Source organism: Ranitomeya imitator, chromosome 4, assembly GCF_032444005.1.
Source record: "Ranitomeya imitator isolate aRanImi1 chromosome 4, aRanImi1.pri, whole genome shotgun sequence".
NCBI lineage: Eukaryota > Metazoa > Chordata > Amphibia > Anura > Dendrobatidae > Ranitomeya > Ranitomeya imitator.
Window position 1 is genome coordinate 720,372,878 of NC_091285.1, and position 21,724 is coordinate 720,394,601.

Sequence of the window (21,724 nt, forward strand, 5' to 3'; positions counted from 1 at the left end):
AGGGGGGGAGTGCAGCGCTATACAGGGGGGGAGTGCAGCGCTATACAGGGGGGAGTGCAGCGCTATACAGGGGGGGAGTGCAGCGCTAAACGGGGGGAGTGCAGCGCTATACAGGGGGGGAGTGCAGCGCTATACAGGGGGGGGAGTGCAGCGCTATACAGGGGGGGAGTGCAGCGCTATACAGAGGGGGGAGTGCAGCGCTATACAGAGGGGGGAGTGCAGCGCTATACAGAGGGGGGAGTGCAGCGCTATACAGAGGGGGGAGTGCAGCGCTATACAGAGGGGGGAGTGCAGCGCTATACAGAGGGGGGAGTGCAGCGCTATGCAGAGGGGGAGTGCAGGGCTATGCAGGGGGGGAGTGCAGCGCTATGCAGGGGGGGAGTGCAGCGCTATACAGAGGGGGGAGTGCAGCGCTATACAGAGGGGGGAGTGCAGCGCTATACAGGGGGGGAGTGCAGCGCTATACAGGGGGGGAGTGCAGCGCTATACAGGGGGGGAGTGCAGCGCTATACAGGGGGGGAGTGCAGCGCTATACAGGGGGGGAGTGCAGCGCTATACAGGGGGGGAGTGCAGCGCTATACAGAGGGGGGAGTGCAGCGCTATACAGAGCGGGGAGTGCAGCGCTATACAGGGGGGAGTGCAGCGCTATACAGGGGGGGAGTGCAGCGCTATACAGGGGGGGAGTGCAGCGCTATACAGGGGGGGAGTGCAGCGCTATGCAGAGGGGAGTGCAGCGCTATGCAGAGTGGGAGTGCAGCGCTATACAGGGGGGGAGTGCAGCGCTATACAGAGGGGGGAGTGCAGCGCTATACAGAGGGGGGAGTGCAGCGCTATACAGAGGGGGGAGTGCAGCGCTATACAGAGGGGGGAGTGCAGCGCTATACAGAGGGGGGAGTGCAGCGCTATACAGGGGGGGAGTGCAGCGCTATACGGGGGGGAGTGCAGCGCTATACAGAGGGGGGAGTGCAGCGCTATACAGAGGGGGGAGTGCAGCGCTATACAGAGGGGGGAGTGCAGCGCTATACAGAGGGGGGAGTGCAGCGCTATACAGAGGGGGGAGTGCAGCGCTATACAGAGGGGGGAGTGCAGCGCTATACAGAGGGGGGAGTGCAGCGCTATACAGGAGGGGAGTGCAGCGCTATACAGGGGGGGAGTGCAGCGCTATACTGAGGGGGAGTGCAGCGCTATGCAGAGGGGGAGTGCAGCGCTATACGGGGGGGAGTGCAGCGCTATACAGAGGGGGGAGTGCAGCGCTATGCAGAGGGGGGAGTGCAGCGCTATACAGAGGGGGGAGTGCAGCGCTATACAGAGGGGGGAGTGCAGCGCTATACAGAGGGGGGAGTGCAGCGCTATACAGAGGGGGGAGTGCAGCGCTATACAGAGGGGGGAGTGCAGCGCTATACAGAGGGGGGAGTGCAGCGCTATACAGAGGGGGGAGTGCAGCGCTATACAGAGGGGGGAGTGCAGCGCTATACAGAGGGGGGAGTGCAGCGCTATACAGAGGGGGGAGTGCAGCGCTATACAGAGGGGGGAGTGCAGCGCTATACAGAGGGGGGAGTGCAGCGCTATACAGAGGGGGGAGTGCAGCGCTATACAGAGGGGGGAGTGCAGCGCTATACAGAGGGGGGAGTGCAGCGCTATACAGAGGGGGGAGTGCAGCGCTATACAGAGGGGGGAGTGCAGCGCTATACAGAGGGGGGAGTGCAGCGCTATACAGAGGGGGGAGTGCAGCGCTATACAGAGGGGGGAGTGCAGCGCTATACAGAGGGGGGAGTGCAGCGCTATACAGAGGGGGGAGTGCAGCGCTATACAGAGGGGGGAGTGCAGCGCTATACAGGGGGGGGGGGGGGGGAGTGCAGCGCTATACAGGGGGGGGGGGGGGAGTGCAGCGCTATACAGGGGGGGGGGGGGAGTGCAGCGCTATACAGGGGAGGAGTGCAGCGCTATACAGGAGGGGAGTGCAGCGCTATACAGGGGGGGAGTGCAGCGCTATACAGAGGGGGAGTGCAGCGCTATACAGAGGGGGGAGTGCAGCGCTATACAGGGGGGGGGGGGGGGAGTGCAGCGCTATACAGGGGGGGGGGGGGAGTGCAGCGCTATACAGGGGGGGGGGGGGGAGTGCAGCGCTATACAGGGGAGGAGTGCAGCGCTATACAGGAGGGGAGTGCAGCGCTATACAGGGGGGGAGTGCAGCGCTATACAGAGGGGGGGAGTGCAGCGCTATACAGAGGGGGGAGTGCAGCGCTATACAGAGGGGGGAGTGCAGCGCTATACAGAGGGGGGAGTGCAGCGCTATACAGAGGGGGGAGTGCAGCGCTATACAGAGGGGGGAGTGCAGCGCTATACAGAGGGGGGAGTGCAGCGCTATACAGAGGGGGGAGTGCAGCGCTATACAGAGGGGGGAGTGCAGCGCTATACAGAGGGGGGAGTGCAGCGCTATACAGAGGGGGGAGTGCAGCGCTATACAGAGGGGGGAGTGCAGCGCTATACAGAGGGGGGAGTGCAGCGCTATACAGAGGGGGGAGTGCAGCGCTATACAGAGGGGGGAGTGCAGCGCTATACAGAGGGGGGAGTGCAGCGCTATACAGAGGGGGGAGTGCAGCGCTATACAGAGGGGGGAGTGCAGCGCTATACAGAGGGGGGAGTGCAGCGCTATACAGAGGGGGGAGTGCAGCGCTATACAGAGGGGGGAGTGCAGCGCTATACAGAGGGGGGAGTGCAGCGCTATACAGAGGGGGGAGTGCAGCGCTATACAGAGGGGGGAGTGCAGCGCTATACAGAGGGGGGAGTGCAGCGCTATACAGAGGGGGGAGTGCAGCGCTATACAGAGGGGGGAGTGCAGCGCTATACAGAGGGGGGAGTGCAGCGCTATACAGAGGGGGGAGTGCAGCGCTATACAGGGGGGGAGTGCAGCGCTATACAGGGGGGGGAGTGCAGCGCTATACAGAGGGGGGAGTGCAGCGCTATGCAGAGGGGGGAGTGCAACGCTATGCAGAGGGGGGAGTGCAGCGCTATGCAGAGGGGGGAGTGCAGCGCTATACAGGGGGGGGGGGGGGGGGAGTGCAGCGCTATACAGAGGAGGAGTGCAGCGCTATACAGAGGGGGGAGTGCAGCGCTATACAGAGGGGGGAGTGCAGCGCTATACAGGGGGGGCAGTGCAGCGCTATACAGGGGAGTGCAGCGCTATACAGGGGGGGAGTGCAGCGCTATACAGGGGGGGAGTGCAGCGCTATACAGGGGGGGAGTGCAGCGCTATACAGGGGGGGAGTGCAGCGCTATACAGGGGGGAGTGCAGCGCTATACAGGAGGGGAGTGCAGCGCTATACAGGGGAGGAGTGCAGCGCTATACAGGGGGGGAGTGCAGCGCTATACAGGGGGGGAGTGCAGCGCTATACAGGGGGGGAGTGCAGCGCTATACAGGGGGGGAGTGCAGCGCTATACAGGGGAGGAGTGCAGCGCTATACAGGGGGGGAGTGCAGCGCTATACAGGAGGGGAGTGCAGCGCTATACAGGGGGGGCAGTGCAGCGCTATACAGGGGGGGGAGTGCAGCGCTATACAGGGGGGGAGTGCAGCGCTATACAGGGGGGGAGTGCAGCGCTATACAGGGGGGGAGTGCAGCGCTATACAGGGGAGGAGTGCAGCGCTATACAGAGGGGAGTGCAGCGCTATACAGGGGGGGAGTGCAGCGCTATACAGAGGGGGGAGTGCAGCGCTATACAGGGGGGGAGTGCAGCGCTATACAGAGGGGGAGTGCAGCGCTATACAGGGGGGGGAGTGCAGCGCTATACAGGGGGGGAGTGCAGGGCTATACAGGGGGGGAGTGCAGCGCTATACAGGGGGGAGTGCAGGGCTATACAGAGGGGGGAGTGCAGCGCTATACAGGGGGGGAGTGCAGCGCTATACAGGGGGGGGGAGTGCAGCGCTATACAAGGGGGGGGAGTGCAGCGCTATACAGGGGGGGAGTGCAGCGCTATACAGAGGGGAGTGCAGCGCTATACAGGGGGGGGGGGGGGGAGTGCAGCGCTATACAGAGGGGGGAGTGCAGCGCTATACAGAGGGGTGAGTGCAGCGCTATACAGGGGGGGGGAGTGCAGCGCTATACGGGGGGGAGTGCAGCGCTATACAGAGGGGTGAGTGCAGCGCTATACAGGGGGGGAGTGCAGGGTTATACAGAGGGGGGAGGAGTGCAGCGCTATACAGGGGGGGAGTGCAGCGCTATACGGGGGGGAGTGCAGCGCTATACAGAGGGGTGAGTGCAGCGCTATACAGGGGGGGAGTGCAGGGTTATACAGAGGGGGGAGGAGTGCAGTGCTATACAGGGGGGGGAGTGCAGCGCTATACAGAGGGGGGAGTGCAGCGCTATACAGAGGGGGAGTGCAGCGCTATACAGAGGGGGGAGTGCAGCGCTATACAGAGGGGGGAGTGCAGCGCTATACAGGGGGGGAGTGCAGGGCTATACAGAGGGGGAGTGCAGCGCTATACAGGGGGGGGGGGGGGGAGTGCAGCGCTATACAGGGGGGGGGGGGGGGGAGTGCAGCGCTATACAGGGGGGGAGTGCAGCGCTATACAGGGGGGGAGTGCAGCGCTATACAGGGTGGGGAGTGCAGCGCTATACAGAGGGGGAGTGCAGCGTTATACAGGGGGGAGGACAGCGCTATACAGGAGGGGGGGGGGGGGAGTGCAGCGCTATACAGGGGGGGGAGAGTGCAGCGCTATACAGAGGGGGGAGTGCAGCGCTATACAGAGGGGGGAGTGCAGCGCTATACAGAGGGGGGAGTGCAGCGCTATACAGAGGGGGGAGTGCAGCGCTATACAGAGGGGGGAGTGCAGCGCTATACAGAGGGGGGAGTGCAGCGCTATACAGAGGGGGGAGTGCAGCGCTATACAGAGGGGGGAGTGCAGCGCTATACAGAGGGGGGAGTGCAGCGCTATACAGAGGGGGGAGTGCAGCGCTATACAGAGGGGGGAGTGCAGCGCTATACAGAGGGGGGAGTGCAGCGCTATACAGAGGGGGGAGTGCAGCGCTATACAGAGGGGGGAGTGCAGCGCTATACAGAGGGGGGAGTGCAGCGCTATACAGAGGGGGGAGTGCAGCGCTATACAGAGGGGGGAGTGCAGCGCTATACAGAGGGGGGAGTGCAGCGCTATACAGAGGGGGGAGTGCAGCGCTATACAGAGGGGGGAGTGCAGCGCTATACAGAGGGGGGAGTGCAGCGCTATACAGAGGGGGGAGTGCAGCGCTATACAGAGGGGGGAGTGCAGCGCTATACAGAGGGGGGAGTGCAGCGCTATACAGAGGGGGGAGTGCAGCGCTATACAGGGGGGGAGTGCAGCGCTATACAGGGGGGGGAGTGCAGCGCTATACAGAGGGGGGAGTGCAGCGCTATGCAGAGGGGGGAGTGCAGCGCTATGCAGAGGGGGGAGTGCAGCGCTATACAGGGGGGGGGAGTGCAGCGCTATACAGAGGGGGGAGTGCAGCGCTATACAGAGGGGGGAGTGCAGCGCTATACAGGGGGGGCAGTGCAGCGCTATACAGGGGGGGGAGTGCAGCGCTATACAGGGGGGGAGTGCAGCGCTATACAGGGGGGGAGTGCAGCGCTATACAGGGGGGGAGTGCAGCGCTATACAGGGGGGGAGTGCAGCGCTATACAGGGGGGGAGTGCAGCGCTATACAGAGGGAGGAGTGCAGCGCTATACAGAGGGGAGTGCAGCGCTATACAGGGGGGGAGTGCAGCGCTATACAGAGGGGGGAGTGCAGCGCTATACAGAGGGGGGAGTGCAGCGCTATACAGGGGGGGAGTGCAGCGCTATACAGAGGGGGAGTGCAGCGCTATACAGGGGGGGGGGAGTGCAGCGCTATACAGGGGGGGAGTGCAGGGCTATACAGGGGGGGAGTGCAGCGCTATACAGGGGGGAGTGCAGGGCTATACAGAGGGGGGAGTGCAGCGCTATACAGGGGGGGAGTGCAGCGCTATACAGGGGGGGGGAGTGCAGCGCTATACAAGGGGGGGAGTGCAGCGCTATACAGGGGGGGGGAGTGCAGCGCTATACAGAGGGGAGTGCAGCGCTATACAGGGGGGGGGGGGAGTGCAGCGCTATACAGGGGGGAGTGCAGCGCTATACAGAGGGGTGAGTGCAGCGCTATACAGGGGGGGGAGTGCAGCGCTATACGGGGGGGAGTGCAGCGCTATACAGAGGGGTGAGTGCAGCGCTATACAGGGGGGGAGTGCAGGGTTATACAGAGGGGGGAGGAGTGCAGCGCTATACAGGGGGGGAGTGCAGGGTTATACAGAGGGGGGAGGAGTGCAGTGCTATACAGGGGGGGAGTGCAGCGCTATACAGAGGGGGGAGTGCAGCGCTATACAGAGGGGGAGTGCAGCGCTATACAGAGGGGGAGTGCAGCGCTATACAGAGGGGGGAGTGCAGCGCTATACAGAGGGGGGAGTGCAGCGCTATACAGGGGGGGAGTGCAGGGCTATACAGAGGGGGAGTGCAGCGCTATACAGGGGGGGGGGGGGAGTGCAGCGCTATACAGGGGGGGGGGGGGGAGTGCAGCGCTATACAGGGGGGGAGTGCAGCGCTATACAGGGGGGGAGTGCAGCGCTATACAGGGGGGGGAGTGCAGCGCTATACAGGGGGGGGAGTGCAGCGTTATACAGGGGGGAGGACAGCGCTATACAGGGGGGGGGGGGAGTGCAGCGCTATACAGGGGGGGGAGAGTGCAGCGCTATACAGAGGGGGGAGTGCAGCGCTATACAGAGGGGGGAGTGCAGCGCTATACAGAGGGGGGAGTGCAGCGCTATACAGAGGGGGGAGTGCAGCGCTATACAGAGGGGGGAGTGCAGCGCTATACAGAGGGGGGAGTGCAGCGCTATACAGAGGGGGGAGTGCAGCGCTATACAGAGGGGGGAGTGCAGCGCTATACAGAGGGGGGAGTGCAGCGCTATACAGAGGGGGGAGTGCAGCGCTATACAGAGGGGGGAGTGCAGCGCTATACAGAGGGGGGAGTGCAGCGCTATACAGAGGGGGGAGTGCAGCGCTATACAGAGGGGGGAGTGCAGCGCTATACAGAGGGGGGAGTGCAGCGCTATACAGAGGGGGGAGTGCAGCGCTATACAGAGGGGGGAGTGCAGCGCTATACAGAGGGGGGAGTGCAGCGCTATACAGAGGGGGGAGTGCAGCGCTATACAGAGGGGGGAGTGCAGCGCTATACAGAGGGGGGAGTGCAGCGTTATACAGAGGGGGGAGTGCAGCGCTATACAGAGGGGGGAGTGCAGCGCTATACAGAGGGGGGAGTGCAGCGCTATACAGAGGGGGGAGTGCAGCGCTATACAGGGGGGGAGTGCAGCGCTATACAGGGGGGGAGTGCAGCGCTATACAGAGGGGGGAGTGCAGCGCTATACAGGGGGGGAGTGCAGCGCTATACAGGGGGGGAGTGCAGCGCTATACAGAGGGGGGAGTGCAGCGCTATACAGAGGGGGGAGTGCAGCGCTATACAGAGGGGGGAGTGCAGCGCTATACAGGGGGGGGGGGGGGAGTGCAGGGCTATACAGAGGGGGAGTGCAGCGCTATACAGAGGGGGGAGTGCAGCGCTATACAGAGGGGGGAGTGCAGCGCTATACAGAGGGGGGAGTGCAGCGCTATACAGAGGGGGGAGTGCAGCGCTATACAGAGGGGGGAGTGCAGCGCTATACAGAGGGGGGAGTGCAGCGCTATACAGGGGGGGAGTGCAGCGCTATACAGAGGGGGGAGTGCAGCGCTATACAGGGGGGGGGGGGGGGGAGTGCAGCGCTATACAGGGGGGGGGGGGGGAGTGCAGCGCTATACAGAGGGGGGAGTGCAGCGCTATACAGAGGGGGGAGTGCAGCGCTATACAGAGGGGGAGTGCAGCGCTATACAGGGGGGGAGTGCAGCGCTATACAGAGGGGGGAGTGCAGCGCTATACAGAGGGGGGAGTGCAGCGCTATACAGAGGGGGGAGTGCAGCGCTATACAGAGGGGGGAGTGCAGCGCTATACAGGGGGGGGGGAGTGCAGCGCTATACAGAGGGGGGAGTGCAGCGCTATACAGAGGGGGGAGTGCAGCGCTATACAGAGGGGGGAGTGCAGCGCTATACAGAGGGGGGAGTGCAGCGCTATACAGAGGGGGGAGTGCAGCGCTATACAGAGGGGGGAGTGCAGCGCTATACAGAGGGGGGAGTGCAGCGCTATACAGAGGGGGGAGTGCAGCGCTATACAGAGGGGGGAGTGCAGCGCTATACAGAGGGGGGAGTGCAGCGCTATACAGAGGGGGGAGTGCAGCGTTATACAGAGGGGGGAGTGCAGCGCTATACAGAGGGGGGAGTGCAGCGCTATACAGAGGGGGGAGTGCAGCGCTATACAGAGGGGGGAGTGCAGCGCTATACAGGGGGGGAGTGCAGCGCTATACAGGGGGGGAGTGCAGCGCTATACAGAGGGGGGAGTGCAGCGCTATACAGGGGGGGAGTGCAGCGCTATACAGGGGGGGAGTGCAGCGCTATACAGAGGGGGGAGTGCAGCGCTATACAGAGGGGGGAGTGCAGCGCTATACAGAGGGGGGAGTGCAGCGCTATACAGGGGGGGGGGGGGAGTGCAGGGCTATACAGAGGGGGAGTGCAGCGCTATACAGAGGGGGGAGTGCAGCGCTATACAGAGGGGGGAGTGCAGCGCTATACAGAGGGGGGAGTGCAGCGCTATACAGAGGGGGGAGTGCAGCGCTATACAGAGGGGGGAGTGCAGCGCTATACAGAGGGGGGAGTGCAGCGCTATACAGGGGGGGAGTGCAGCGCTATACAGAGGGGGGAGTGCAGCGCTATACAGGGGGGGGGGGGGGGAGTGCAGCGCTATACAGGGGGGGGGGGGGAGTGCAGCGCTATACAGAGGGGGGAGTGCAGCGCTATACAGAGGGGGGAGTGCAGCGCTATACAGAGGGGGAGTGCAGCGCTATACAGGGGGGGAGTGCAGCGCTATACAGAGGGGGGAGTGCAGCGCTATACAGAGGGGGGAGTGCAGCGCTATACAGAGGGGGGAGTGCAGCGCTATACAGAGGGGGGAGTGCAGCGCTATACAGGGGGGGGGGAGTGCAGCGCTATACAGAGGGGGGAGTGCAGCGCTATACAGAGGGGGGAGTGCAGCGCTATACAGAGGGGGGAGTGCAGCGCTATACAGAGGGGGGAGTGCAGCGCTATACAGAGGGGGGAGTGCAGCGCTATACAGAGGGGGGAGTGCAGCGCTATACAGAGGGGGGAGTGCAGCGCTATACAGAGGGGGGAGTGCAGCGCTATACAGAGGGGGGAGTGCAGCGCTATACAGGGGGGGAGTACAGCGCTATACAGAGGGGGGAGTGCAGCGCTATACAGGGGGGGGGGGGAGTGCAGCGCTATACAGGAGGGGGAGTGCAGCGCTATACAGAGGGGGAGTGCAGCGCTATACAGGAGGGGAGTGCAGCGCTATACAGGAGGGGAGTGCAGCGCTATACAGGAGGGGAGTGCAGCGCTATACAGAGGGGGGAGTGCAGCGCTATACAGAGGGGGGAGTGCAGCGCTATACAGAGGGGGGAGTGCAGCGCTATACAGAGGGGGAGTGCAGCGCTATACAGAGGGGGAGTGCAGCGCTATACAGGGGGGGAGTGCAGCGCTATACAGAGGGGGAGTGCAGCGCTATACAGAGGGGGAGTGCAGCGCTATACAGAGGGGGAGTGCAGCGCTATACAGAGGGGGAGTGCAGCGCTATACAGGGGGGGGGGGGAGTGCAGCGCTATACAGGGGGGGGGGGGGGGGAGTGCAGCGCTATACAGAGGGGGAGTGCAGCGTTATACAGAGGGGGGGTGCAGCGCTATACAGAGGGGGAGTGCAGCGCTATACAGAGGGGGAGTGCAGCGCTATACAGAGGGGGAGTGCAGCGCTATACAGAGGGGGAGTGCAGCGCTATACAGAGGGGGAGTGCAGCGCTATACAGAGGGGGAGTGCAGCGCTATACAGAGGGGGAGTGCAGCGCTATACAGAGGGGGAGTGCAGCGCTATACAGAGGGGGAGTGCAGCGCTATACAGAGGGGGAGTGCAGCGCTATACAGAGGGGGAGTGCAGCGCTATACAGAGGGGGAGTGCAGCGCTATACAGAGGGGGGGGGGGGGAGTGCAGCGCTATACAGAGGGGGAGTGCAGCGCTATACAGAGGGGGAGTGCAGCGCTATACAGAGGGGGGAGTGCAGCGCTATACAGAGGGGGAGTGCAGCGCTATACAGAGGGGGGAGTGCAGCGCTATACAGAGGGGGGAGTGCAGCGCTATACAGAGGGGGGAGTGCAGCGCTATACAGAGGGGGAGTGCAGCGCTATACAGAGGGGGGAGTGCAGCGCTATACAGAGGGGGGAGTGCAGCGCTATACAGAGGGGGGAGTGCAGCGCTATACAGAGGGGGAGTGCAGCGCTATACAGAGGGGGGAGTGCAGCGCTATACAGAGGAGGAGTGCAGCGCTATACAGAGGAGGAGTGCAGCGCTATACAGAGGAGGAGTGCAGCGCTATACAGAGGGGGAGTGCAGCGCTATACAGAGGAGGAGTGCAGCGCTATACAGAGGAGGAGTGCAGCGCTATACAGAGGGGGAGTGCAGCGCTATACAGGGGGGGAGTGCAGCGCTATACAGAGGAGGAGTGCAGCGCTATACAGAGGAGGAGTGCAGCGCTATACAGAGGGGGAGTACAGCGCTATACAGAGGAGGAGTGCAGCGCTATACAGAGGAGGAGTGCAGCGCTATACAGAGGGGGGGGGGGGGGAGTGCAGCGCTATACAGAGGGGGAGTGCAGCGCTATACAGAGGAGGAGTGCAGCGCTATACAGAGGGGGAGTGCAGCGCTATACAGGGGGGGGGAGTGCAGCGCTATACAGAGGGGGAGTGCAGCGCTATACAGAGGGGGGAGTGCAGCGTTATACAGGGGGGGACACGCACATGCAGTGTTATAAAGGGGGGGGCGTGCAGCGCTATACAGAGTGACAGCAGCGTTATACGGGGGGAGGACAGCAGCGTTATACGGGGGGGGACACGCACATGCAGCGTTATACAGGGGGGGGCGTGCAGCGCTATACAGAGTGACAGCAGCGTTATACGGGGGGGGGACACGCACATATACAGAGGGGGGAGTGCAGCGCTATACAGGGGGGGGGGAGTGCAGCGCTGTACGGGGGGGGGGGAGTGCAGCGCTATACAGGGGGGGGGAGCGCAGCGTTATACAGGGGGGGACACGCACATATACAGAGGGGGGAGTGCAGCGCTATACAGGGGGGGGGGGGGGGGAGTGCAGCGCTGTACGGGGGGGGGGGGAGTGCAGCGCTATACAGGGGGGGGGGAGCGCAGCGTTATACAGGGGGGGGACACGCACATGCAGTGTTATAAAGGGGGGGGGCGTGCAGCGCTATACAGGGTGACAGCAGCGTTATACGGGGGGGAGGACAGCAGCGCTATACAGGGGGGGACACGCACATATACAGAGGGACAGCCCGCTCCCCGCCGCCCCTCACGCCACCTCCGCTGCTGCTCTCCTCGCCGCCCCGCGTCCTCTCATCCCCTCCCCGGGTCACCGGGCCGCGCTCTTTTCTCTCTGTCGTCGTCGGTCGGGCAGACGCACATCAATGACGCAGCCAGCGCGCCGACACGTCCTGCGGGGAAGGGACCGGATCACTATGGTAACGCCGCCCAGTCCCGGAAGCGCCGCCATTTTTGCCATCTCTCAATGCGGCACTAACACCAGGACATGACACTGCCGCCATCTTGGTACTCCAGCATAACGTTCGGTTCTCGGGCCGGGTGTACATCCACCTATCATTGAAGGTGCAAAACAGGAAACAACGATTTCAAGACCGGGCAGACGGCTCCGTGCCCGCCATCATGCTGCACCTGAAGAGACGGACGCCATCTTACCACACCCAAACCGCGGACACGTGCTCACCCATTGTGTCTCCACTCACAGCGCACAGACCACGTGGTAAACCCAGATCACATGACGCGTATCCATGGAAACTATAATTCACTGTGTGACGAGATATAGAGTAATGTCGGTGTATGAGGGGATATAGGGTAATGTCGGTGTATCAGGGGATATAGGGTAATGTCGGTGTATGAGGGGGATATAGGGTAATGTCGGTGTATGAGGGGGATATAGGGTAATGTCGGTGTATGAGGGGGATATAGGGTAATATCGGTGTATGAGGGGGATATAGGGTAATGTCGGTGTATGAGGGGGATATAGGGTAATGTCGGTGTATGAGGGGATATAGGGTAATGTCGGTGTGTGAGGGGGATATAGGGTAATATCGGTGTATGGGGGGATATAGGGTAATGTCGGTGTATGAGGGGGATATAGGGTAATGTCGGTGTATGAGGGGATATAGGGTAATGTCGGTGTATGAGGGGGATATAGGGTAATGTCGGTGTATGAGGGGATATAGGGTAATGTCGGTGTGTGAGGGGGATATAGGGCAATGTCGGTGTATGGGGGGATATAGGGTAATGTCGGTGTATGAGGGGATATAGGGTAATGTCGGTGTATGAGGGGATATAGGGTAATGTCGGTGTATGAGGGGATATAGGGTAATGTCGGTGTATGAGGGGGATATAGGGCAATGTCGGTGTATGAGGGGATATAGGGTAATGTCGGTGTATGAGGGGATATAGGGCAATGTCGGTGTATGAGGGGGATATAGGGTAATGTCGGCGTGTGAGGGGATATAGGGTAATGTCGGCGTATGAGGAGGATATAGGGTAATATCGGCGTATGAGGGGGATATATGGTTGCCATGGCGACGATGATGTCATAAAGGTTGCCTTGACCAATCGGCGACGGGCACAGTCTGCCGCAAATTCTGGAATCATCATTGTCCATATACTACAGGGACATTAATATTCTAGAATACCCGATGCGTTAGAATCGGGCCACAATCTAGTAGGGTAATATCGGTGTATGAGGGGATATAGGGTAATATCGGTGTATGTGGGGGATATAGGGTAATGTCGGTGTGTGAGGGGGATATAGGGTAATGTCGGTGTATGAGGGGATATAGGGTAATGTCGGTGTATGAGGGGGATATAGGGTAATGTCGGTGTATGAGGGGGATATAGGGTAATGTCGGTGTATGAGGGGATATAGGGTAATGTCTGTGTATGAGGGGATATAGGGTAATGTCTGTGTATGAGGGGATATAGGGTAATGTCGGTGTATGAGGGGATATAGGGTAATGTCGGTGTATGAGGGGGATATAGGTTAATATCAGTGTATGAGGGGATATAGGGTAATGTCGGTGTATGAGGGGGATATAGGGTAATGTCGGTGTATGAGGGGGATATAGGGCAATGTCGGTGCATGAGGGGGATATAGGGTAATGTCGGTGTATGAGGGGGATATAGGTTAATATCAGTGTATGAGGGGATATAGGGTAATGTCGGTGTATGAGGGGGATATAGGGTAATGTCGGTGTATGACGGGGATATAGGGCAATGTCGGTGTATGAGGGGGATATAGGGCAATGTCGGTGTATGAGGGGATATAGGGCAATGTCGGTGTGTGAGGGGGATATAGGGTAATATCGGTGTATGAGGGGATATAGGGTAATGTCGGTGTATGAGGGGGATATAGGGCAATGTCGGTGTATGAGGGGGATATAGGGTAATGTTGGTGTATGAGGGATATACGGTAATGTCGGTGTATGAGGGGATATAGGGCAATGTCGGTGTGTGAGGGGGATATAGGGTAATATCGGTGTATGAGGGGGATATAGGGTAATGTCGGTGTATGAGGGGGATATAGGGTAATGTCGGTGTATGAGGGGGATATAGGGTAATGTCGGTGTATGAGGGGGATATAGGGTAATATCAGTGTATGAGGGGGATATAGGGTAATGTCGGTGTATGAGGGGGATATAGGGTAATGTCGGTGTATGAGGGGGATATAGGGTAATGTCGGTGTATGAGGGGGATATAGGGTAATATCGGTGTATGAGGGGGATATAGGGTAATATCGGTGTATGAGGGGGATATAGGGTAATGTCGGTGTATGAGGGGGATATAGGGTAATATCAGTGTATGAGGGGGATATAGGGTAATGTCGGTGTATGAGGGGGATATAGGGTAATATCGGTGTATGAGGGGGATATAGGGTAATGTCGGTGTATGAGGGGGATATAGGGTAATGTCGGTGTGTGAGGGGATATAGGGTAATATCGGTGTATGAGGGGGATATAGGGTAATGTCGGTGTATGGGGGGATATAGGGTAATGTCGGTGTATGAGGGGGATATAGGGTAATGTCGGTGTATGAGGGGATATAGGGTAATGTCGGTGTATGAGGGGGATATAGGGTAATGTCGGTGTATGAGGGGGATATAGGGTAATGTCGGTGTATGAGGGGATATAGGGTAATGTCGGTGTGTGAGGGGGATATAGGGCAATGTCGGTGTATGAGGGGATATAGGGTAATGTCGGTGTATGAGGGGATATAGGGTAATGTCGGTGTATGAGGGGGATATAGGGCAATGTCGGTGTATGAGGGGATATAGGGTAATGTCGGTGTATGAGGGGATATAGGGCAATGTCGGTGTATGAGGGGGATATAGGGTAATGTCGGCGTGTGAGGGGATATAGGGTAATGTCGGCGTATGAGGAGGATATAGGGTAATATCGGCGTATGAGGGGGATATATGGTTGCCATGGCGACGATGATGTCATAAAGGTTGCCTTGACCAATCGGCGACGGGCACAGTCTGCCGCAAATTCTGGAATCATCATTGTCCATATACTACAGGGACATTAATATTCTAGAATACCCGATGCGTTAGAATCGGGCCACAATCTAGTAGGGTAATATCGGTGTATGAGGGGATATAGGGTAATGTCGGTGTGTGAGGGGGATATAGGGTAATGTCGGTGTATGAGGGGATATAGGGTAATGTCGGTGTATGAGGGGGATATAGGGTAATGTCGGTGTATGAGGGGGATATAGGGTAATGTCGGTGTATGAGGGGATATAGGGTAATGTCTGTGTATGAGGGGATATAGGGTAATGTCTGTGTATGAGGGGATATAGGGTAATGTCGGTGTATGAGGGGATATAGGGTAATGTCGGTGTATGAGGGGGATATAGGTTAATATCAGTGTATGAGGGGATATAGGGTAATGTCGGTGTATGAGGGGGATATAGGGTAATGTCGGTGTATGAGGGGGATATAGGGCAATGTCGGTGCATGAGGGGGATATAGGGTAATGTCGGTGTATGACGGGGATATAGGGCAATGTCGGTGTATGAGGGGGATATAGGGCAATGTCGGTGTATGAGGGGATATAGGGCAATGTCGGTGTGTGAGGGGGATATAGGGTAATATCGGTGTATGAGGGGATATAGGGTAATGTCGGTGTATGAGGGGGATATAGGGCAATGTCGGTGTATGAGGGGGATATAGGGTAATGTTGGTGTATGAGGGATATACGGTAATGTCGGTGTATGAGGGGATATAGGGCAATGTCGGTGTGTGAGGGGGATATAGGGTAATGTCGGTGTGTGAGGGGGATATAGGGTAATGTCGGTGTATGAGGGGGATATAGGGTAATGTCGGTGTATGAGGGGGATATAGGGTAATGTCGGTGTGTGAGGGGGATATAGGGTAATGTCGGTGTATGAGGGGATATAGGGCAATGTCGGTGTATGAGGGGGATATAGGGTAATGTCGGTGTATGAGGGGGATATAGGGTAATGTCGGTGTATGAGGGGGATATACGGTAATGTCGGTGTATGAGGGGATATAGGGCAATGTCGGTGTGTGAGGGGGATATAGGGTAATGTCGGTGTGTGAGGGGGATATAGGGTAATGTCGGTGTGTGAGGGGGATATAGGGTAATGTCGGTGTGTGAGGGGGATATAGGGTAATGTCGGTGTATGAGGGGGATATAGGGTAATGTCGGTGTATGAGGGGATATTATTATTATTTATTATTATAGCGCCATTTGTTCCATGGCGCTTTACATGTAAGGAGGGGTGTTGTGAATTCCGCTCTTGGGCTCCCTCCGGTGGTTGTAAGTGGCACTATTGTGAGTTCTGCTCTTGGGCTCCCTCCGGTGGTTTTAAGTGGTATGGCTGCTCCTTGGATTTAGCAGTCTGCAGCTGCTTCCACTGATTGTCTTTCCGCTCGGCTATTTTTGCCTGGCTCTTCCCTTCAGCCAGTGCCACTTGTCAATGGTTCCTGGTTGGATTCCCATCTCTTTTGGATTTCCCTGTTATCCTGACCAGTTCAGCAAAGTTAAGTCCTTGCTTGCTCTTTTCTGTCCACAGGTTGTGGACTTATCCGTTCTGTGCTTTCTATGTTTTGTCCAGCTTGTGAGTATGAATTAATTCAGTGAAGCTGGAAGCTCTGGGAAGCAGATTTACCCTCCACACGTTTAGTCAGGTGTGGAGGTTTTTGTAAACTCTGTGTGGATTTTTTGTAGTGTTTTATACTGAACGCACAGTATTCCATCCGGTCCTATCTATCTAGCTAGACTGGCCTCCTGTGCTACATCCTGGTTTCATTCTGTGTATGTCTTTTCCCTCTCCACTCACAGTCATTACTTGTGGGGGGCTATCTATCCTTTGGGGATTTTCTCTGAGGCAAGATAGTTTTCCTGTTTCTATCTTTAGGGGTAGTTAGTTCTCAGGCTATGACGAGGTGCCTAGAGAGTGTCAGGAGCATCCCACGGCTACTTCTAATGTTGTGTTGAGCTTAGGGACTGCGGTCAGTACAGGTACCACTTATTTCAGAGCTCGTCCCATGTTGCTCCTAAACCACCAGTTCATAACAGAGGGGTATACATAATAAAAACAGGTACAATAATCTTAATACAAGTCACAACTGGTACAGGAGGAGAAAGGACCCTGCCCACGAGGGCTCACAATCTACAAGGGATGGGTGAGAATACAGTACATAGTTACATAGTTATTAAGGTTGAAGGAAGACTAAGGCCATCTAGTTCACCCCATAGCCTAACCTAACATGCCCTAACATGTTGATCCAGAGGAAGGCAAAAAAAACCCATGTGGAAAAGAGTAAGCTCCACACTGGGGAAAAAAAATTCCTTCCCGACTCCACATACGGCAATCAGACTAGTTCCCTAGATCAACGCCCTATCAAGGAATTTAGTATATATACCCTGTAACATTATACTTTTCCAGAAAGGTATCCAGTCCCCTCTTAAATTTAAGTAATGAACCACTCATTACAACATCATACGGCAGAGAGTTCCATAGTCTCACTGCTCTTACAGTAAAGAACCCGCGTCTGTTATTATGCCTAAACCTTCTTTCCTCCAGATGTAGAGGATGCCCCCTTGTCAGTCTCAGGTCTATGATTAAAAAGATCATCAGAAAGGTCTTTGTACTGTCCCCTCATATATTTATACATTAACATAAGATCACTCAGGAAGGATATAATGGAACTAGAGAGAGTACAAAGGAGGGCAACAAAATTAATAAAGGGGATGGGAGAACTACAATACCCAGAAAGATTAGCGAAATTAGGATTATTTAGTCTAGAAAAAAGACGACTGAGGGGCGATCTAATAACCATGTATAAGTATATAAGGGGACAATACAAATATCTCGCTGAGGATCTGTTTATACCAAGGAAGGTGACGGGCACAAGGGGGCATTCTTTGCGTCTGGAGGAGAGAAGGTTTTTCCACCAACATAGAAGAGGATTCTTTACTGTTAGGGCAGTGAGAATCTGGAATTGCTTGCCTGAGGAGGTGGTGATGGCGAACTCAGTCGAGGGGTTCAAGAGAGGCCTGGATGTCTTCCTGGAGCAGAACAATATTGTATCATACAATTAGGTTCTGTAGAAGGACGTAGATCTGGGGATTTATTATGATGGAATATAGGCTGAACTGGATGGACAAATGTCTTTTTTCGGCCTTACTAACTATGTTACTATGTTACCCCTTAGTCTTCGTTTTTCCAAACTAAATAGCCCCAAGTGTAATAACCTATCTTGGTATTGCAGACCCCCCAGTCCTCTAATAACCTTGGTCACTCTTCTCTGCACCCGCTCTAGTTCAGCTATGTCTTTCTTATACACCGGAGACCAGAACTGTGCACAGTATTCTAAGTGTGGTCGAACTAGTGACTTGTATAGAGGTAAAATTATGTTCTCCTCATGAGCATCTATGCTTCTTTTAATGCATCCCATTATTTTATTTGCCTTTGTAGCAGCTGCCTGACACTGGCCACTGAATATGAGTTTGTCATCCACCCATACTCCCAGGTCTTTTTCATTGACGGTTTTGCCCAGAGTTTTAGAATTAAGCACATAATTATACATCTTATTACTTCTACCCAAGTGCATGACCTTACATTTATCCCCATTAAAGCTCATTTGCCATTTATCAGCCCAAGCTTCTAGTTTACATAAATCATCCTGTAATATAAAATTGTCCTCCTCTGTATTGATTACCCTGCAGAGTTTAGTGTCATCTGCAAATATTGAAATTCTGCTCTGAATGCCCTCTACAAGTTCATTAATAAATATGTTAAAAAGAAGAGGGCCCAATACTGACCCCTGTGGTACCCCACTGCTCACCGCGACCCAGTCCGAGTGTGCTCCATTAATAACCACTCTTTGTTCCCTATCCCTGAGCCAGCTCTCAACCCACTTACACAGTAGGTGAGGATAGAGCAGAGGTTTGGTCGATCGGTGGTTACTGCAGGTTGTAGGCTTGTCGGAAGAGGTGGGTCTTCAGGTTCTTTTTGAAGGTTGCGATGGTAGGCGAAAGTCTGATGTGTTGTGGTAGAGGGTTCCAGAGTAGGGGTGATGCGCGAGAGAAATCTTGTATGCGATTGTGGGAAGAGGAGATAAGAGGGGAGTAGAGAAGGAGATCTTGAGAGGATCGGAGGTTGCGTGCAGGAAATTACCGGGAGACGAGGTCACAGATGTATGGAGGAGACAGGTTGTGGATGGCTTTGTACGTCATTGTTAGGGTTTTGTACTGGAGTCTCTGGGTAATGGGGAGCCAGTGAAGGGATTGACAGAGAGGAGAGGCCGGGGAAGAGCGGGGGGACAGGTGGATTAGTCGGGCAGCAGAGTTTAGAATAGATTGGAGGGGTGCGAGAGTGTTAGAGGGGAGGCCACAGAGCAGGAGGTTACAGTAGTTGAGGCGGGAGATGATGAGGGCATGGACTAGGGTTTTTGCAGATTCTTGGTTTAGGAATGTACGGATCTGTGAAATATTTTTGAGTTGAAGGCGGCAGGAAGAGGAAAGGGCTTGGATATGCGGTTTGAAGGAGAGATCAGTGTCAAGGATTACCCCAAAGCAGCGAGCTTGTGGGCCAGGGGAGAGTGGGCAGCCATTTAGTGTAATGGATAGGTTCGTTGGGGGGGGTCGCGTGAGATGGGGGAAAGACAATGAATTCTGTTTTGTCCATGTTAAGTTTCAGAAATCTAGCGGAGAAGAAGGATGAAATAGTGGACAGACATTGAGGGATTCTGGTTAGTAGGGAGGTGATATCTGGTCCAGAGATGTAGATCTGTGTGTCGTCAGCATAGAGGTGATACTGAAAGCCGTGAGATTCTATGAGCTGTCCCAGGCCAAAGGTGTAAATGGAGAAGAGCAGGGGCCCTAGGACTGAACCTTGTGGGACTCCGACAGATAGGGGGCGAGGTGAGGAGGTGGTGTGTGAGTGGGAGACGCTGAATGTCCGGTCTGTTAGGTATGATGAGATCCAGGATAGGGCCAAGTCTGTGATGCCAAGGGATGAGAGGGTCTGTAATAATAGGGAATGGTCCACTGTGTCAAAGGCAGAGGACAGGTCCAGGAGGAGGACAGAGTAGTGTCGCTTTCTCTTGGCAGTTAAGAGGTCATTGGTGACCTTAGTTAGGGCAGTTTCAGTGGAATGGTGTGACCGGAAGCCTGATTGTAAGTGGTCAAAAAGGGAGCAGGAAGAGAGATGGGAGGACAGTTCAAGATGGACGTGTTGTTCCAGTAGTTTTGAGGCATAGGGGAGAAGTGATATAGGGCGATAGCTAGATACAGAGGATGGGTCAAGAGAAGGCTTTTTGAGGATTGGTGTGATTGAGGCATGTTTAAAGGTTGAGGGGAAAACACCAGTTGTTAGTGATAGGTTGAAGAGATGGGTTAAAGTTGGGATGAAGACCGTGGTGAGGTTTGGGATGAAGTGGGAAGGGATTGGGTCAAGTGCTCAGGTGGTGAGATGTGATCTTGAGAGTAGAGTGGAGAGTTGATCTTCTGTAATGGTGGAGAAGTTGGTTTTGGAGGTGGAGAGCTGGGTAGTCGGGAGGAAGGGCTCTGGGGGTTGTCGACTAAAACTGTCTCTGATGTTCTCAATCTTCTGCTTGAAAAATGAGGCAAAGTCTTCAGCTGAGATGAGTGGGGAGGGAGGAGGTGCTGGGGGACGGAGGAGAGAATTGAAGGTGTTGAATAACTGTTTAAGGTTGTGAGACAGGGAGGATATGAGAGATGAGAAGTAGGTTTGTTTAGCTGTGATATATAGGGTAATATCGGCGTATGAGGGGATATAGGGTAATATCAGTGTATGGGGGGATATAGGGTAATGTCGGTGTATGAGGGGATATAGGGTAATGTCGGCGTATGAGGGGATATAGGGTACTATCGGCGTATGAGGGGATATAGAGTAATATCAGTGTATGAGGGGATATAGGGTAATGTCGGTGTATGAGGGGATATAGGGTAATGTCGGTGTATGAGGGGATATAGGGTAATATCAGTGTATGAGGGGGAAATAGGGTAATGTCTGCGTATGAGGGGGATATAGGGTAATGTCGGCATATGAGGGGGATATAGGGTAATGTCAGTGTATGAGGCGATATAGGGTAATATCAGTGTGTGAGGGGATATAGGGTAATGTCTGTGTATGAGGGATATAGGGTAATGTCGGTGTATGAGGGGGATATAAGGTAATGTCGGCGTATGAGGGGGATGTAGGGTAATGTCGGCGTATGAGGGGGATATAGGGTGTTATGATCTGGTGGTTTAGGAACAACATGAGACAAGCTCTGAAGGAGGTGGTATCTGTACTGACCGCAGACCCTGAACCTAGCAGCGCAACTAGAAATAGCCGTGGGGGGTACCTGACGCTCCCTAGACCCCTCGGCACAGCCTAAGATCTAACTTCCCCTAAAGATGGAAACAGGAAACCTATCTTGCCTCAGAGAAAATCCCCAAAGGAAAGATAGCCCCCCACAAATATTGACGGTGAGAGGAGGGGAAAATAACATACGCAGAGATTAAATCAGATTTTAGCATAGGAGGCCAGTCTAGCTAGATAGATAGGACAGGAAAGGATACTGTGCGGTCAGTATAAAAACTACAAAACAATCCACACTGAGTTTACAAAATCTCCACACCTGACTAAAGGTGTGGAGGGTAAATCTGCTTCCCAGAGCTTCCAGCTAACAGAAAAAATCCATAATGACAAGCTGGACAAAAATAGAATGCACAGAACAATAAGTCCACAACATGTGGACTGAAATGAGCAAAGCCAGAACTTATTTTTGCAGGACTGGTCAGGAAACCAGGAGAATCCAAGCAGAGATGTGAATCCAGCCTGAAAACATTGACAAGTGGAATAGGCTGAAGACTAGAGCCAGGTTAAATAGCAGAGCCAGGAGAGACGATTAGTGAAAGCAGCTGCTAAAGCTAAACCCAAGGAGCTGCAGTTCCACTCA

The 21,724-nt window shown here is 55.9% G+C and overlaps 1 protein-coding gene and 1 long non-coding RNA gene across 3 annotated transcripts in view; one reads left to right on the top strand and one right to left on the bottom strand.

Moving 5' to 3' along the window:
- The window catches only part of SENP3 (SUMO specific peptidase 3), a 45,080-nt gene extending 33,414 nt beyond the window's left edge, over window positions 1-11,666 (bottom strand). The window contains exon 1 of one of the 2 annotated variants that reach the window (XM_069767577.1): window positions 11,534-11,666. The gene's annotated coding sequence lies outside the window, so the exon portion shown is untranslated. Of the gene's footprint in view, window positions 1-11,530 lie in introns of both variants that reach the window. The other variant, XM_069767578.1, reaches the window with a different exon arrangement.
- Window positions 11,667-11,748: 82 nt separating this feature from the next.
- The window catches only part of LOC138674404 (uncharacterized), a 66,418-nt gene continuing 56,442 nt past the window's right edge, over window positions 11,749-21,724 (top strand). The window contains exon 1 of the long non-coding RNA XR_011320611.1: window positions 11,749-11,992. This is a non-coding gene — a long non-coding RNA (uncharacterized lncRNA). The remainder of the gene's footprint in view (window positions 11,993-21,724) is intronic.